Raw genomic sequence first — 19,238 nt, 5'->3', positions numbered from 1 at the left:
GAACAGAGGCTCCTAAGTTGTAAAATTCATGCTAAACTTTATTAGACTTTTCTATTAAGAAGAAGCTGTGTTCAGTGAAAGCCTATTTATTAAAAATGAGCTTGAATAATAATATAATAAATGAAATAAAAAATCATGTCTCTTACTGTCAAACCAAAGATGGATTATGATGTGTTGGACGAGTACAAATGATTCTATAGTCCTGATCCAGGAAAAGATTTGGAGGCAATTTTGCCTCTTAAGAAAGTATTGTACGACGCTCACTCACAGAGGATTTATGAGAAATGAAATGGAAACTCTTTCAAGATTTTATTAAGAGATATAGTCTTCCTGCATAACTTCTTTCCCTCCTGGACATTTGTGAATGTTTGGCTGGAAGGGTGGTCTGGGAGCTTGGTTTTGATATATGTGGTTCCTACAAGAAGGTGCCAAGGGAGACATTTTTCCATCAAAAGCCATATGCATGAGGATCCTGGAAAGTCTTCCAGCAACAGTGGACACTGGCAATAAAAATGATCTAGGAAGAAAACACGCCGGCAGTGCCAGTCACTGCAGATGCTGAAGGACCAGGGGCCAAATATGTAAATACCTTCAGAACTTTGTGTGGAAAACAAAGCGGGTTTAAATCATCTTTCTCCCAGATTCAGAGTTTTTCAGGACACAGTCACAGCTAGAGAACGGCCAGCACAGTGATTTGGTAATACAACCTCCAAGTGCACTGTTGAAACCCACAAGAGACAGGAAATGAGAAAGGTGTGTGACCTTGCAGTCATGGACTCCACCACACTGGGCCCACGCCATTGCTCAACAAATAGACTGAGGGACTTCCCTGGTGGTCCAGTGGTTAAAACTCTGCACTTCTACTGCAGAGGGTGCAGGTTCAACCCCTGCTTTGGGAACTAAGATACTGCAGGGCCAAAAAAATCCCCAAATAGACTGAGCTTCCCACAATGCCATGGGCAGGATGACCTGAGTGTAACCAAGGTAGCCTCATGTCTCTCAGCATTCTTTATGGTGTATGTGGTTTGACACTAATCTTAACAAAACTCCTCAAAGCAGGAAGAAAAAAATTGTAATGGAGTATACCAAGCAAGCAAGCAAACACAGAATACACACACACCACTACCATCATCATCAACAACAACAGAGTGTAACTTTTGTATTTCTCTTTTATCTTTCTTTCCAAATTAATCTTGAACTATACTCTCCTTCCCCTTCTGAACATAGCACCCACTGATAATTTTTGGTTCCTTGACATTCCTATTTGCCACAGGAATTTTTGCACAAGATGTTTGGAAAATTTTTGATTTGTTTTCTTGATGCCCATTCAACTTCTATTCATCCTTTAGACATCAGTTCTGACAGCAGCTTCTTAGGAAATCTGTGATACCCGACTCATACCTCCTACATTAGGTTACATTCCTTGTCATCCATAGGCACAGTTTTGTATTCCTGACACCTATAGGACTTATTATAAACATACTGTGTATGTATGTGTGTGATGATTATTTGATTAATATTTGTTTTCCCTACAGGCTGAACACTTTCCAAGGAAAACAACTATGCCTGTTTTCCTTTACCATTTTATTTTTAGAGCTTTTTCTGGAATTGGGCCAGAGGAGCACCCAATAATTATTTGTCAACTAAGTGGCTAAATGTGATGTTGTGATGTATAATAAGAAATATATATATTTCATATTCATCCCCATTTCTGGAGCAGAGCTAACCCCCTTGGAATTTCCTAAGTGATGAAAGTGATAACAATGTCTAGTTATGTGAATGAGGGGACTTTTGGAAAGTCCCTGAAGATGGGAGCTGGTTCCCAAGGAAACCAACCTGTGGTTAGAGGGTTGGAACCTTCAGTACCACTCCCTCAACCTCCAGGGAGTAAAGAGTGCCTGGAAATTGAGATCAGTCACCAATGGTCAATGATCTACTCAATCTTGCCTATGTAATTAAGCCTTCAGAAAAACCCAAAGGGAGAAGGTCCAGAGAACTTCCTGGTTGGTTACTATTGAGGACTGGGGAGAATGGCCCATCTGAAGAGGGCGTGGAAGCTCCACCCTCCTTCCCCATGCATTGTCCTATGGATCTCCAACCTGAGTTACATCCTTTTCTGATGAACTGGTGACCTAGTAAATAAAATGTTTCTCTGAGTTCTACGTGCTGCTCCACTACTTGGTTGAACCTAAGAAAGTGGCCACTGGAACCTGCAACTTGTAGCCAGAGGGTCAGATGCACAGAAGATAAACTGGGCTTGTGGCTGGTATCTGAAGTCTATGCGTGGAAGTGAGAGCTGGTGTCAAAATATTATTTGCTGAGCACGTGGCCACTTCCTGGCAAGTGATGCAGGTGCTGCTTATCTGGAAACCAGATTTTCAGAACCAGTGAACCAATGGTGTTCCATTTTAGCTGTACATTATAGAATCACTTGGAAGGCTTTAAAAAAAATTCAGTTGCCCATGGGGCTTCCCTGATGACTCATGGTTAAGAATCTGCCTGCCAGTGCAGAAGACACAGGTTTGATCCCTGGCCTGGGAGTCACATGCCATGGAGCTATTAAGCCTGTGTGCCACAACTATTGAGCCTGTGCTCTAGCACCCGGGAGCTGCAACTTTTGACCCCATGCACTGCCACTGCTGAACTATATGTTCTAGAACTCGTGCTGCACAACAAGAGAACCCACGGCAGTGAGAAGCCTGCTTGCTGCAATTAGAGAGTAGCTTGCTGCAACTAGAGAAAAGCCCATGCAGCGATGAAGTCTCAGAAATAAATAAATAAATGAAATCCTGATGTTCACACCATACCCCACACAAATGAAATCCTAATCAATGGGGGTAGGTCTGAGACATGAGTATTTGCAAAGTTTCCTAGGTGATTTCTGGACCATAAAGACAGCTGAGTGCTGAAGAACTGATACTTTTGAAATGTGGTGTTGGAGAAGACTCTTGAGACTCCCTTGGACTGCAAGGAGATCAATCCAGTCAGTCATAAAGAAAATCAGTCTTGAATATTCATTAGTAGGACTAATGCTGAAACTGAAACTCCAGTGCTTTGGCCACCTGATGCAAAGAACTGACTCGTTGGGAAACACCCTGATGCTGGGAAAGAATGAAGGCAGGAGGAGAAGGGGACAACAGAGGATGAGATGGTTGGATGGCATCCCTGACTCATTGGACAGGAATTTGAGCAAGCTCTGGGAGTTGGTGAAGGACAGGGAAGCCCAGTGTGCTGCGGTCCATGGGGTCACAAAGAGTCAGACACACTGAGCGACTGAACTGAACTGAACTAGGTGATTTCAGGGAGCAGTTAAGGCTAAAACCATTGTGCTTGCTGGAGTTCATTTTCTCTCCTCCTTCTAGAATAAGTGAGGAGAGATAGGCCAGACAAAGACTTCTGAAAATATGACTGCTCAGAAGACATCATAAAGAATCTGCCTTTTCCCATCTCTCTTTTTAAAAGTAATAGATATATAAGATGTGTAACACAATACACACCACACACACACACACACACACACACCACATTTCCAGGCTATACTTTGTGATGAGGCTGCTCAGACAGATTGTTCATCAAAATCGCACCAGAGGGCTTTTGAAATACAGATTGATAGACTGCGCCTCCAGAGTTTCTGATCCGGTAAGTCTAGGGTGGCATCTGAGAATCTGTGCTTTTGCCAAGTTCTCAAGTGAGGCTGATGCCACTTGTTCAAGGACCACATTTGGCACACCACTCTGCCTGAGGAAAATAATAAGAATGGGAGGAATACTTCCAGCTTCTCTCTTTCCTATTCATTCCTTTGCTGCCAGTGACTTTGTGTGGAATGATGCAGAAAGAAGGAACTCATAAATACCTGTGACTCAGCCCTTTGTGAGATTTCTCTTTCAACTTGGCCCTCACTGAATGTTGGCATTCTGGACCCAGAGGCTCTCCAGGGTCAGGGACCAAGCCTGGCTTTGAACATATACCTAAGGCTCTGATTCTAATAAGATTGTCTGCTCCCCAAACCCCTCAGGTGACTGATCCTGAACACTAGATTTTAGATCCATCTAGAGTTTATTAAGGGACCCAGCTGACTATACATAGATCTAGTTCAGTGTTATCAGCAGTTTTTCGACATATCATTCAGTTTCTCATGTCTGTTCCTTAATTGGTTACTAACTTGGGGAGAGGTGAAAGGTGTAATTAATTTTCACTACTCAAATCCCATCAGCAACTTGAAATTAACTTAAAACTTTGAGTCTTGTCACATCTAAAAATCTCTTCATTAATCCCTACATGTGATTGATAGTTTGACTGGAGACACAAATCTATGAGAAGGAGACACTTCCCTTATAATCATTGAGTTATTAGGCCTAGAGTTAGAGAATTTGCAAGACTTTCAGCATCTTTGTAGATCCTAAGTACTCTTAGGGTTGGAAGCCCCGCCCCTCAGCATATGAAACATAATACAATCGTCACATAATAATATTACATTTCACATTCATTTACTTAATGATCTCTCATTTTTTATTTTTATGTTTTTGATTCCATCTCTATGTATACACACACATAAACACTACATATGGATATAATATTTCTATGTTATATGACATATATCCTGCATTATTTATAATATCACATATTATATAATATATTATATGCTATATGCAGATATAGATATAATATATATCTTTATAAGAAAGTTCCTTTCTAGAAAACATTTTCATAGAACTTAAGAAACTCACGAGACCCTAGACTCTCTGTCTTATTGTCTAAAGGATAAAATAACCTTAAGATACAATATTGGTGAGGAAAAGCTTGAGGTTAGTTTAATTTTTACTTCTTTATAGGCAACTATTCTACATCTTGGGAACTTTTTAGATCTGCTCTTTATTCTTAATGCTTGAAGTGTTACAGCAATGTATCTAGGTTTGGACGTTCCTATTGCACTGGACTCTTAATCTATCCCCTCAATATGAATGGTGTGACCTTTATTTCTCTGGGAAATTCTCATATATTAAAACTTTGATATTTTTACTCTTAGCATTATTTTTTCCCTGGATCTTTATTAATGGGGAAGAATCCTATTAACACAACATTTCATTAAATAGACAGGCGTTGGCCCTAATGTTATAAACTTCAGTTCAGTCACTCGGTTGTGTCCAACTCTTTGTGACCCCATGGACTGCAGCATGCCAGACCTCCCTGTCCATCTCCAGCTCCTGGAGTTTACCCAAATTCATGTCCATTGAGTCACTAATGCCATCCAACCAACTCATCCTCTGTCAGCCCCTTCCTCCTCTCGCCTTCAATCTTTCTCAGCATCAGGGTCCTTTCCAATGAGTCAGCTCTTTACATCAGGTTGCCAAAGTGTTGGTGTTTCAGCTTCAACATCAGTCCTTCCAATGAATATTCAGGACTGATTTCCTTTAGGATGCACCGGTTGGATCTCCTTGCTGTCCAAGGGACTCTCAAGAGTATTCTCTAACACCATAGTTCAAAAGCATCCATTCTTCCGTGCTCAGCTTTATTATAGTCCAAATCTCACATCCACACATGACTACTGGAAAAAACATAGCCTTAACTAAATGGACCTTTGTTGGCAAAGTAATGTCTCTGCTTTGTAATATCCTGTCTAGGTTGGTCTTAACTTTCCTTCCAAGGAGTGTCTTTTAATTTCATGGCTGTAGTCATCATCTGCAGTGATTTTGGACCCCCCAAAAATAAAGTCTGCCACTGTTTCCACTGCTTCCCCATCTATTTGCCATGAGGTGTTGGGACCAAATGCCATGATCTTAGTTTTCTGAATGTTGAGCTTTAAGCCAAGTTATAAACTTAGACTGCTGTAAATAACATCTTTGCTTATCCTTCTTTTGAATTATTTCTTCAGGAATTATATTTATTAGGCCAAAAACTGGGAAGCTTTATATAGACTTTCTTGAGACCTCTGGTATCAGAAGACCCCTTTAATGAGTGTTTTCTAAACTGAAGAAGCAAGTCTGGGGCCAGTGACTGTTCCTGGATGGAATTTAGGTCACAAAGACTCAGCCCCGGGGCTGTTCTGGAAAGGCAGATTTCCTCTGGTTGGGGCAGTTCAGGTGTACTGCAGACAGACGCTTGTGAGGATAACCCTTTTCTTCCCTGTTCTACCACCTGTCTGGCAGACGATATGCCCGTGTCTGGTCCTCCCAGGGACCTTATGTGAAAGACTCTGCCCTGTGCTGCACGGTTCCAAAGAACAGTGTCTTGAGTGAGAAGAAGGTATTTGTGAGATAACTGACTGTGTTGTGCGCAGGCCTCTTTTGAATTCCTTGATCCATGAGGAATCTGGACAGCTGCGCCTTTGGAGCTGGGAACAATTCACGGGGCCCATCCCAGCTCATTCCACTGCCTGGACTTGTGGAGCCACAATGTTGGCTTGCAGCCAGCATATCCCTGGCTGTGGGCTAGAACAAGGTTGCAATTTTTGTTTGTTTTAATAAGAAAAGAGACAAATCACAGGGCTTATTTTGTAAGCTATAAAGGATTATTCAGTGAAAAAGCAGATGGCATTTTCCCAGTGAAGAGTCAGGGTGAGATTGGGATCTACATGATTTATGTCAAATGCTGCTTAGGACTGTCCTTTGATTGCTCCAGGTGAGTAAGTGTGGATCATGTGAGCAAGCCTGGGATGTCAGTAAAAATGTGAACATACACTGGCCATGGTGACACTCACCTACTAATGTCTACCTCCTTGTTTTGTTTTGTAATATTTCAGCACCGTCGCAACATAGGTATAAGCTTCTAAGGGTGTCCCACTCACCTGTGTCCCAAGATTAATGTCTCCTGCAATATCTATACTGTAAGAGTTTGGACAGATTTTGCATGCTCAAGAATTCCAGGTCATTTAGTCACCTATGCAGCACCCATTATTGTGTCCATATTATGGGTCAGTATAGTATGGTGGACAGAGGATGGAATCTGAAATCTATTTGACTTCATTGGATCAATTCTTAGGTGTGTGATCTTGAGCTAGTCACACAGCCTCTTTTAGCTTCAATTTCTGCATCTATGAAATTCTTAAAATACTTGATTTATGGTATTCATTCAGCTGATAACAAAATCAGACTCAAATATCACCCGGATGTTGGAATAACTGGAAATGTAAAGTAAATATTCTTAATGTTCCAGAGGTGCTAGTGAAAAAAATGGATGACATGTCTGAACAGGTGAGGAATTTCAGCATGGATGTTTTCATTTTAGAAATCAGAAACATGGGATCAAAGAATGATATCTTTAGTGAGTTCATTAGTACACTTGGCACAGTCAAGGATGGATTCAGTGAACTAAAAGGAGGTCATATCAATTATAAAAATAAAATTGGATGCACATGTAAATGACATAATAAATGGCTGTTGACCAGTTTGTTGCTGGTTTATTCGCTAAGTTGTGTCCACTCTTTGTGACCCCATGGACTATAGCCCACCAGTTTCCTCCGTCCATGAGATCTTCAGGCAAGAATACTGGAATGGGTTGCCACTTCCTTCTCCAGGAGAACTTCCCAACCCACAGATCAAACCTGCATTTTCAGCTTTGGCGGGTGGATTCTTTACCACTGAGCCGCCTGGGAAACCTATATGGAACACTATCCAAATGAAAACACAAAAAGAAACAAGAACCAAGAAAAAAAGATTATCTAAAAAGCATGGGACTCTGTCTGATACATATGTGATCGATGTAACTGAAATCACAGAAGCAGAATCCAAGATGCTCAGAGAACATGAAGCGGCCTAAGCAAGGAAATGCATGTATGGGATACAGAGTCTTGCACACACACACAACACACACATACACACACACCCTTAAACTATCACAGTCAAAATCTTGAAATTGAAGGAGAAAGAGAAAATATTGAAAGACAGTAGGAAAAAAGGGATCTTTTATATACAGAGGAACAGACACAAGAGTTAAAGTCAACTTACAATCAGAAACTACAAAAGCAAAAAGAAAATCAAATCACATCCATAAAGTACTGAAAAAAACCAACAAATCAAATGCAAACAAAAACACCGCTATAGACTTCTACACCCAGCCCATCTCCCCAAAATTCAGTAATGAAGGGGAAGTAATGCTTTATCACACAAACAAAAATGAAGAGAATCCATTATTGGCAAAACTTTGGCACTAAAAAAATGCTAAAAAGTTCTTCAGGGAGAAGAAATATCCTAATCAGAAACTTGGATTTACACAGAATAAGATAATTGTCTGAAGTAAAAAACGCAGCAATATATTGTTTCTTTATTCCATTCGTAGAAGTCAATTTATGACAACTGTGTAAAGGATGAAAAGGAAAAATCTGGAGTATCATTTTGTAAGATCGTAAAGGAAACTAAAAGAAATTCTTTGCAACCTTGTAATAAGAGATGATTTCTTAGGACACAAAAATGACAAAATAAAAAAATTATAAAGTAGACTTCATCAAAATTAAAAGTTGCTGCTCATTTTGTTTAACAAAATGAGATAAGCCAAAGTCTAGGAGAAAATATTAGAAAACACATATTTAATAAAGGATATTCATACTATGTAAATGACTCTGAAAATTCAGTAATAAAAGCACCCAATTTTAAAAAGGGTGAAACACTTTCACAAACATTCCACCAAAGAAGATAGGACATCAACAAAGAGAGGATATTAAAAGGTCATTAATAACCAGCAAAATGTAAACTAAAATAACAATCAGACACAGCTACGTACTTATTAGAAATGCTTAAAAGAGCTAATCATAGCGTGTGCAGGTATGGATATGGGAGAAAAGGAATTCTCTTGCACTGCTTATAGGAATGAAAAATAGTATAGAGACACTGGAAAATTTGGCAGCTCCTTAAGTGAAATATGGGGCTTCCCTGGTGCCTCAGATGATAAAGCATCTGCCTGTAATGCAGTAGACCCGGGTTCAATCCCTGGGTCAAGAAGATCCCCTGGAGAAGGAAACAGCAACCCACTCCAGTACTCTTGCCTGGAAAATTCCATGGAGGAGCCTGGTAGGCTACAGTCCATGGGGTTGCAAAGAGTCGGACACGACTGAGCAACTTCACTTAAGTTAAATGTACATTACTGTAAGACCCAGTAATTCTACATAAGAATGCTTATATGCACTTTACTAATAATTATCAAATACTGGAAACACATACTGAAAATGCCCTTCAATTACTGAATGGATAAACAAAATGCGACACATCCATATAATGGGATACTGTTCCACAGTAATAAGGGACATACCATTGATATACCCAAAACAGTGGGTGAAGCTCAAATGTTCTTAAGTCAGATTCCAAGGGCAAACTTATGAGGACAGAAATCAGGTCAGTGGTTATCAGGGCTTGGGTCGTGGGAGAGGCTTTTTTACAAAAAGACACTGTCTTTTTTCCCACAAAAAGACAAAAAGACCTTTGGGAGCGATAAAACTATCCCACATTTCCATCATGGTGGTGTTATAGCTTGTATGTGTGCCTTTCTCAAAACCTGAGACTGTTTACTAAAAAGGAGAAGTTGCAGTGTGCATAAGTTATACCAAAATTTTCAAAATTGCCTCTTTTTCAAGCATTTTAGGATTTTTATTTATCTTTGTTTAACTGGTTTCTAGCTTAACTTCTATGTTTGGAGAACATACTTGATATGACTTCGATACCTTGATTGAGACTTTATGGCACAGCGTCTGGTCTGTTTTGATAAATGTTTCATTTGCACTTAAAATAAATGTGTATTCTGCATTTATTGGAAGCAGAACAATAGTAACAAAATAGGCCAAAATCTATGTGGCTTCTTGTTACCTTAACTAGCAAACAAATACCTAAACCCTTCAAATCACCCACCTTCACCTTTGTGACTTCAACCGTCTGATTCCTTAACAAAGGGCATTGGCTTTTGCAGGTCCAGTTTAGACAAAATTAGAAATTTAGTGATGATTCTATGTTTCTTTACTATTGTTTACCCTTTTTCCCATACCCATCTCTCTTTCTACCTTAGAATAAGAAGAACCTATGATATCGAGTATATCGAATATATTCGATATCGAATCGGGGCAGGAATCCCTCAGAAGAAACTGAGTAACCATCATGGTCAACAAAAGAGTCCAAAATGCAATACTTGGATGCAATCTCAAAAACGACAGAATGATCTCTATTCGTTTCCAAGGCAAACCATTCAATATCACAGTAATCTAAGTCTATGCCCCAACCACTAATGCTGAAGAAGCTGAAGTTGAAAGGTTCTATGAAAACCTACAAGACCTTTTAGAACTAACACACAAAAAAGATGTCCTTTTCATTATAGGGGACTGGAATGCAAAAGTAGGAAGTCAAGAAACACCTGGAGTAACCGGCAAATTTGGCCTTGGAATACGGAATGAAGCAGGGCAAAGACTAATAGAGTTTTGCCAAGAAAATGTACTGGTCATAGCAAACACCCTCTTCCAACAACACAAGAGAGGACTCTACACATGGACATCACCAGATGGTCAACACTGAAATCAGATTGATTATATTCTTTGCAGCCAAAGATGGAGAAGCTCTATACAGTCAACAAAAACAAGACCAGGAGCTGACTGTGGCTCAGATCATGAACTCCTTATTGCCAAATTCAGACTTAAATTGAAGAAAGTAGGGAAAACCACTAGACCATTCAGGTATGACCTTAATCAAATCCCTTATGATTATACAGTGGAAGTGAGAAATAGATTTAAGGGCCTAGATCTGATAGATAGAGTGCCTGATGAACTATGGAATGAGGTTCATGACATTGTACAGGAGACAGGGATCAAGACCATCCCCATGGAAAAGAAATGCAAAAAAGCAAAATGGCTGTCTGGGGAGGCCTTACAAATAACTGTGAAAAGAAGAGAAGGGAAAAGGAAAGGAGAAAAGGAAAGATATAAGCATCTGAATGCAGAGTTCCAAAGAATAGCAAGAAGAGATAAGAAAGCCTTCCTCAGAGATCAATGCAAAGACATAGAGGAAAACAACAGAATGGGAAAGACTAGAGATCTCTTCAAGAAAATTACAGATAGCAAGGGAACATTTCATGCAAAGATGGGCTCGATAAAGGACAGAAATTGTATGGACCTAACAGAAGCAGAAGATATTAAGAAGAGGTGGCAAGAATACACAGAAGAACTGTACAAAAAACATCTTCACGACCCAGATAATCATGATGGTGTGATCACTGACCTAGAGCCAGACATCCTGGAATGTGAAGTCAAGTGGGCCTTAGAAGGCATCACTACGAACAAAGCTAGTGGAGGTGATGGAATTCCAGTTGAGCTATTCCAAATCCTGAAAGATGATGCTGTGAAAGTGCTGCACTCAATATGCCAGCAAATTTGGAAAACTCAGCAGTGGCCACAGGACTGGAAAAGGTCAGTTTTCATTCCAGTCCCAAAGAAAGGCAATGCCAAAGAATGCTCAAACTACTGCACAACTGCACTCATCTCACATGCTAGTAAAATAATGCTCAAAATTCTCCAAGCCAGGCTTCAGCAATACGTGAACCATGAACTTCCAGATGTTCAAGCTGGTTTTAGAAAAGGCAGAGGAACCAGAGATCAAATTGCCAACATCCGCTGGATCATGGAAAAAGCAAGAGTTCCAGAAAAACATCTATTTCTGCTTTATTGACTATGCCAAAGCCTTTGACTGTGTGGATCACAAGAAACTGTGGGAAATTCTGAAAGAGATGGGAATACCAGACCACCTGACCTGCCTCTTGAGAAATCTGTATGCAGGTCAGGAAGCAACAGTTAGAACTGGACAAGGAACAACAGACTGGTTCCAAATAGGAAAAGGAGTATATCAAGGCTGTATATTGTCACCCTGTTTATTTAACTTCTATGCAGAGTACCTCATGAGAAATGCTGGACTAGAAGAAACACAAGCTGGAATCAAGATTGCCGGGAGAAATATCAATAACCTCAGATATGCAGATGACACCACCCTTATGGCAGAAAGTGAAGAGGAACTAAAAGGCTTCTTGATGAAAGTGAAAGTGGAGAGTGAAAAAGTTGGCTTAAAGCTCAACATTCAGAAAACAAATATCATGGCATCTGGTCCCATCACTTCATGGGAAATAGATGGGGAAACAGTGGAAACAGTGTCAGACTTTATTTTTCTGGGCTCCAAAATCACTGCAGATGGTGATTGCAGCCATGAAATTAAAAGACACTCCTTGGAAGGAAAGTTATGACCAACCTAGATAGCATATTGAAAAGCAGAGACATTACTTTGCCAACAAAGGTTCATCTAGTCAAGGCTATGGTTTTTCCTGTGGTCATGTATGGATGTGAGAGTTGGACTGTGAAAAAAGCTGAGCACCGAAGAGTTGATGCTTTTGAACTGTGGTGTTGGAGAAGACTCTTGAGAGTCCCTTGGACTGCGAGGAGATCCAACCAGTCCATTCTGAAGGAGATCAGCCCTGGGATTTCTTTAGAAGGAATGATGCTAAAGCTGAAACTCCAGTACTTTGGCCACCTCATGCGAAGAGTTGACTCATTGGAAAAGACTCTGATGCTGGGAGGGATTGGGGGCAGGAGGAGAAGAGGATGACAGAGGATGAGATGGTTGGATGGCGTCACTGACTCGATGGACGTGAGTCTGAATGAACTTTGGGAGTTGGTGATGGACAGGGAGGCCTGACATGCTGCGATTCATGGAGTCGCAAAGAGTTGGACATGACTGAGCGACTGAACTGAACTGATGATATCGAAGTTCTTCTGACTTTAATTCATGGAGAATGAAAATGTGATCAGTCAATGACTCCTGGTTTGTCTTGTAGCAAAGTTATGTACATTTAAATAAAAGTGCATAGAAATTCCAGTGCTTAACCTAAGGAGATACCTCATTTAAAGAAAGAAGTATGGTTCAGGTTTGACCTAAACTCACAACTCAGTTTCATAATTTATACTGCATCATCTGAAACAATTTGCTCCATCATCCTGTGATTCAATACTTTTTCCCCTGTAAAATGGGGATTAAAATCCAGTCTGAATCACAGGATCATCATGAGGATCTTAAGAAAGAAGGCTTTTAATACCTCTACCTCCACACAGCCTGAATACTCGTGAAGGGCTATGTGTAAAGTCAGGATGACTGGCATGAGATTTCCAGTAGAATTTCTGGGCTGGGATATTGCCTGAGTCTGTGGGCTGATGTATGTGTTGGGAAAGACTAGGAGCTATCTCATGGGGTTTGATAGAAACTGGAGGAAAAAAATCCCCCACCCACCAAAACAAACAAACAAACAAACAAATAAAGAAGCCAACCAAACTATGAAACACCTCATGCCATTCCCTCTTTGCTTGAAGCTGATTACTCATAAGTGCATAAGTGCTAGGCCTATTTGCAAAATTTTCACAGCAATGTTTGGAGATAGGACTCAGTAATCAGCAACCCCCACCCCCACACCCATAGAAGGTATTTGCACCCCCCCCCCCCACCAAATCTGAGAATATGTAGAAAAAAGGAAACTTTTTTCTTGAATTAAGACTAAGTAAAGATAATCCCAGAACCAAAATCCCCTTGGCCTTGGTCATGTAAATTCTAGTTTAGCTCAACAAATGTGACATGAGCCCCTTTTGTTTGCAGATCTATGATAGGCTTTATCCATGCTTCTGCCTCTTAGTGCCTGGTTGTTGTTGATGTTCAGTCACTCAGTCATCTGACTCTTCGTGATCCCATGGATGCAGCATGCCAGGCTTCTCTGCTCTTCACCATCTCCTGGAGCTTTCTCAGACTCATGTCCTTTGAGTCAGTGATGGCCATCCAACCATCTCGTCCTCTGTCATCCCCTTCTCCTCTTACCTTCAGTCTTTCCGAGCATCAGGGTCTTTTCTAATGAGTCAGCTCTTTGCATCATGTGGCCAAAGTATTGGAGCTTCAGCTTTAGCATCAGTCCTTCTAATGAATATTCAGGATTGAGTGGTTTGATTTTCCTCCAGCCCAACGGACTCTCAAGGAGTCTTCTCCAACACCACAGCTCAAGAGCATCAGTTCTTCAGTGTTCAGGCTTCTTTATGGCCCAGCACTTACATCCCTACATGACTACTGGAAAAAACATAGCTTTGACGATACGGACTTTTGTCAGCAAAGTAATGTCTCTGCTTTTTAATATGCTGTCTAGGATTGTCATAACTTTTCTTCTAAGGAGCAAGCATCTTTTAATTTCGTGGCTGCAGTCACCATTGGCAGTGATTTTGGAGCCCAAGAAAATAGTCTGTCCTGGAGCATATGTCAAAAGGACTCGATAAAGTTTTGATGATTTTGCATTTTGTTTGGTTCAGTGAAGCTTTGCTAAACTCTGTAGCCATATCTGCAAATGCAGGTGATGGGAAGGAGTGATGGCCATGCAGAGAATTGCTTCATCTTGAGGTCAAATTAGAAAAATATGATAAGTGTCCAAGAATGCATGTTTTCTGTCTTGACTTTCTTTGTACTGAATGAAAAAAAAAATCAGGGTATAAAGCAGCATTTATTAAATTGCTTCTGAAAGCCAGTGTGCTAGGTAGAAAAGGAAGAAGTAGAATACTGACCCCAAAATCAGACCTTCTAGGTTTTAATTTCCTCTTGGTCACTAAATAGCTACTTGAGTTAACTTCCCTATGCCTTAGTTTCCTCCTTCGTAAATTGGTGATGGTTGTGGTAGCTATCTTAAAATACATTCTGTGAAGAGCACATGAGTTCTTATATATAGAGGACACAGAATAGTGTCTGGTACACAGTAAGCACTGGAAGTATTTGTTGTCATGTAATTTCATCCATACTTGACAATAACATTATGTGGGAGAAATTTTTATCTATTTGATAAATTAAGAAACTGAGGCTTAGAGAGTTGAAATGACTTGCCCAAGGCCATACCATCAACACACAAAAGAGCTGACTCTGAATTAAGAACAATGCTGTTTTATTTCCTAAACACAGTAGCACATCCCTAGGAACTAGTAGGTTGGATTCACCACCAAGTGTAAGAAGGATGCTAACAGTGAGAAGGGGCTGTCACAGAACAGGAATGCAATCATTTGGTTCTGATACTAGCTACTCCAAGGATCTCGGGTTGTCACTAATCTTTGACTTAATTTCCTTATCCAATTAATGGAAAAGAATGACTGGTTTATATTAGGTATTCAGATTTCCTTTCCTTGGGATAAAGCTTGATTTTTTTCCTTCTTTCCTAGCTGGGAATGGGTGGAAAGTCATTCCAGCTCTCTGTCTTTCCTCAAAGACATCAGGGCAGAAAGCTCAAGGAGGACAAGGAATTTGATATATGGTGACACTGGTGGTAAAGAACCAGCCTGCCAATGAAGGATATATAAGAGATTCAGGTTCGATCCTTGGGTTGGGAAGATCCCTTGGAGGAGGGCATGGCAACCCATTCTAGTACTCTTGCCTGGAGAATCCCATGGACAGAGGAGGGGTCGAAAAGAGTCAGACACAACTGAGTGACTTTCACTGTTACTTTGATGCAAACCAAACATCTCTGGAGTTGTGATACTGTGATTTATAATAAGAAATATATATTTGGTCTCTGATCATGTTCCTGGCAAAGAGCTCTGGAAACCCTTGGAATTTCCAGTGATGAGTGATAAAAGTGTCCTTGTTATGTTAATGAAGACTTTTGGAGAGCCCTTTTGGCAACCCAAAGATGGGGGTTGTTTGCCAGGGGAACCAATCATGAGGTTAGAGGGTTGGAACTTTCAGTAGCCAGCCCTAAGCCCCTCAACCTCCAGGGAGCACAGAAGGACTGGAGGTCAACTCAGCTGCCAATGACGATTTATTTAATCAGCCATGCTTATAACAATGAAGCCTCCATAAAACCCCCAGCAAAGGACAGGGTTTGGAGGTTTCTGGGTTGGTGAACACATGGAGATTCAGAAAGAGTAGACAGGGCATAGCAGCCCCACACAATTTCTCCATACCCTGTGCTATGCAACTGTCCTGTCTGGCTGTTCCTGAGCTGTAGCTTGTATCATAAACCAGTGATCTAGTAAGCAAAATGTTTCTTGGAGTTCTGTGAGCTGCTCTAGCAAATTAACCAAACCTGAAGAGGGGTGGTCTCAGGAACCTCTGATTTACTACTGGCTGATCAGAAACACAGGTGATGACCTGGGTTTGTGACTACCATTGTAGGGGGTGGGGCTGGGACTTGGAGGACTGAACACTTAACCTGTGAAATCTGATACTACCTCTGGATGAATCGTGTCACAATTCATTTGAGCGGTAGGACGCCCAACTGGTGTCTTAAGAATTGTTTATTGGAATCTAGAAAAATGGTGCAGATGAACTTACTTGCCAAACAGAAATAAAGACACAGACATAGAGAACAAATGTATAGATACTAAGAGGGAGAAGAGGGGTGGGATGGATTGAGAGATTGGGACTGAAGTATATACACTGCTATGTAGAAAATAGATAATTAATGAGAACCAACTGTATAGCACCGGGAACTCTACCAAAGGCTCTTTGGAGACATAAATGGGAAGGAAATCCAAGGAAGAGGGGATATATGTACACATGTGGCTGATTCACTTTGCTGTACAGCAGAAATTAACACAACATTGTAAAGCAACTATACTCCAGTTTAAAAAAAAAAAAAAGATTGTTGGTAGGAGAACTCCCCCTCCCCAACTCATGTTGAAGTTGGTCTCAGAGCTCAAGAGGGTGGTAGCTCGTGCTCTGGCCTGCTCCCAGGGGTCAGTGGCATTTCTGAATAGAGTTCTATGTAGCAACTTTGTAAAACTTAGAGTCTCTAATCTGTCAACCCACATTCCTTAACGCCTTGTTCTAACTTTATACCTTTACAAGTCCAAAGACTATCTTATTAAATTAACCTGGATCTAGCTAATTATTTTGAATTTAATGTCTAATTTTCTTAAGGGATATTAATGGTTATTCATCTCTGGCAACGCCTGTAACCACACCCGCTGAGATAAACCAGGTGGGGGTGTGTGTGTGCATATGTGTGTACACAAGCAGTACCTGCAGGATTCTATTCTATTTTGCCTAAGTTATAACCTAAAAGCAAGGTCTGTTTTTCTACTCACCCTCAAAAAAGCATCAGATTACCTTCCTTTGCCAACTAGCAATCACATTTCTGGGTAAAATGTAAAAATTAGGTTCAATTACAGGAGAGAAATCATCGACATGTGCTAAAATGTGGATATTTCCATTTCAGCAGGACTAATAGTTCTCAGTTGTTAATGATATAACCTTAAGAAAGCCCTTTGCCTTCCCTGCTGGAGACAGGAAGGAGTAAGGTTGTGTCCCAGGCACTAGTAGAGAGAAGATTGGTCTTGAAGCCTATACAGTGTGGTTTGACATTTGACAAGGGTAGTGCTTTTCATGAAGGTGCTTTTATCTATGACTCAGGAAAAAATATACTCCTGAAACTGGGGGACCTGAACTTTTAACATGAAGCTGATGAGCTGTGCCTCATTGGGAAAGTCTAGAGGGATTATATTGGTTTCCCAGATGGGTTCAGTTGTAAAAAATCTGTCTGCCAGTGTATGAGATGCAGGAAATGCAGGTTGGATCCCTGGGTTGGGAAGATCCCCTGGAGTATGAAATGGCAACCCACTCCAGTATTCTTGCCTGGCAAATTCAATGGACAGAAGAGCCTGGCAGGCTACAGTCTGCCAACGGGTTGCCAACAGTTGGTCACGACTAGACAACTGAGCATGCATGCAGGGTGATTATATAGTTTATCTTCCAAACCAGGACACTTTTGAGAATAATAGGTGATTCTATTAATGACTACATCAGGAAAAATGAGCATAAGAACATGATTGTCCTTGACAACTTAGTATGTATGTTTTTCCTACATAAAACCTTCTACTGCCTTTCCTGTACCTTCTCATATCCCAAGCATCTGACTTAAATTGCAAATGCAAGAAAGCTGAACCTGTGCAGATTTAGTCAAACTGTCTGAGTGCTGGGTATTCTGGTGGTGGTGGAGGGGTAGCAGACCAGTTTTAACACCAGTAGATTTATAGTACACATTTGACCATGACCTTTCCAAGCAAAGTTAGGCACCTAAAGTGGTCACATGTCCTCTGAAGTATGTGGAATGTTGGCAGCCAGACCCAAGCAGTTTACACATGCCATTTGCATGGTCTTTGGTGGGTGAAGGAGGGTGTTGGTATCCAGGAGAAGAATGTAGGAGACCATCAGAAATTTCCTGGTCTTGGCTGAAAATGGAGAGCCCCACTTGGGTTTCTGCAGCTCCAGACCACATTTTAGGCTTGCTGTGCAGGGCAGTTCCACAGGGATCAGAAGGCGTGTGTTACCAGAGTTCAGCAGGCAGGGCAGGAAAATCAATACCCTACTGCTAAAGGTTAAGAGTTTATCCAGCTGAAAATAAATTAAATAGATAAACAAAATAAAGATTTGGCTTTTCTGTAGGCCTCCAAGGTGACTGGGAATGGGCTTCATTCTCTGGGCTCCAGCTTTTAGCGTCTTGGTGGTGGAAGCGTACATGAGTGAGAAAAAAATATCTGTCAGAAACAAAGACTTCGGAAAGAACTGGAGTCACAGACTCAGGGAGGCTGGGCCTTTGTATCACCTAATTTACTTCTTTAACTGACAGACGAAAATGCTGAGGTTCTGGATAGAGGGTCAAGGAGCCCAATTCTGTTACTGTATAATATGGGAATGCTCTAGATATCAAAGTATTCTGGGTCTCAGGACATTCTCCCATAATGTATTTATTTAAGGCAACAATATCCACTCCCTTCTCTGCCTCCCATTTAGCTCCTTTGTGTCCTTTGCAGAATTGTCACAAATTTCTTTCTTAGGTATTAATGGGACTCATTTCTGGATCTGTTGTTGGTGATAATAACAGAGAACTTCTTTTCCCTTGGGGTAACTGAGAGAACAAATGTGAGTGGGGAGATGATGGCAACCATCTTGCCATTAACATGACACCAACAGAGAGGAAAGCTGAGACAAAAGAGGGAAGGAAAAGAGACTAGGATCTAGCAATATTATTTGAGTTTATCCATACAACCACGTATGATTCACTGACCTTAAAATGTTTGTTGAATTTGCGAACACATTCCCTTTTCAGTTTGAACTTCTTTGAGCTGGCTTTTCTGTAATAATCCAGAAACCTACTGACACAGAAAGATGGCAATCCACCCGAGGTCACATAGTAAATCAGAACTTCCCAGGTGGCACTAGTGGTAAAGAATCTGCCTGCCAATGCAGAGACGTAGGAGACATGGGTTTGATCCCTGG

The 19,238-nt window shown here is 40.8% G+C and overlaps 1 non-coding gene across 1 annotated transcript; it reads left to right on the top strand.

Moving 5' to 3' along the window:
* The first annotated feature begins 826 nt into the window (after window positions 1-826).
* TRNAR-UCU (transfer RNA arginine (anticodon UCU)) lies at window positions 827-899 on the top strand. The gene has a single exon. It is a non-coding gene; the product is annotated as a tRNA-Arg (tRNA).
* The last annotated feature ends 18,339 nt before the right edge of the window (window positions 900-19,238 follow it).

Source organism: Bos taurus, chromosome 13 (assembly GCF_002263795.3).
Source record: "Bos taurus isolate L1 Dominette 01449 registration number 42190680 breed Hereford chromosome 13, ARS-UCD2.0, whole genome shotgun sequence".
Classification (NCBI taxonomy): Eukaryota; Metazoa; Chordata; class Mammalia; order Artiodactyla; family Bovidae; genus Bos; species Bos taurus.
Note: the sequence above shows the minus strand (reverse complement) of the source record. Positions and strands in the feature narration are given on the sequence as shown.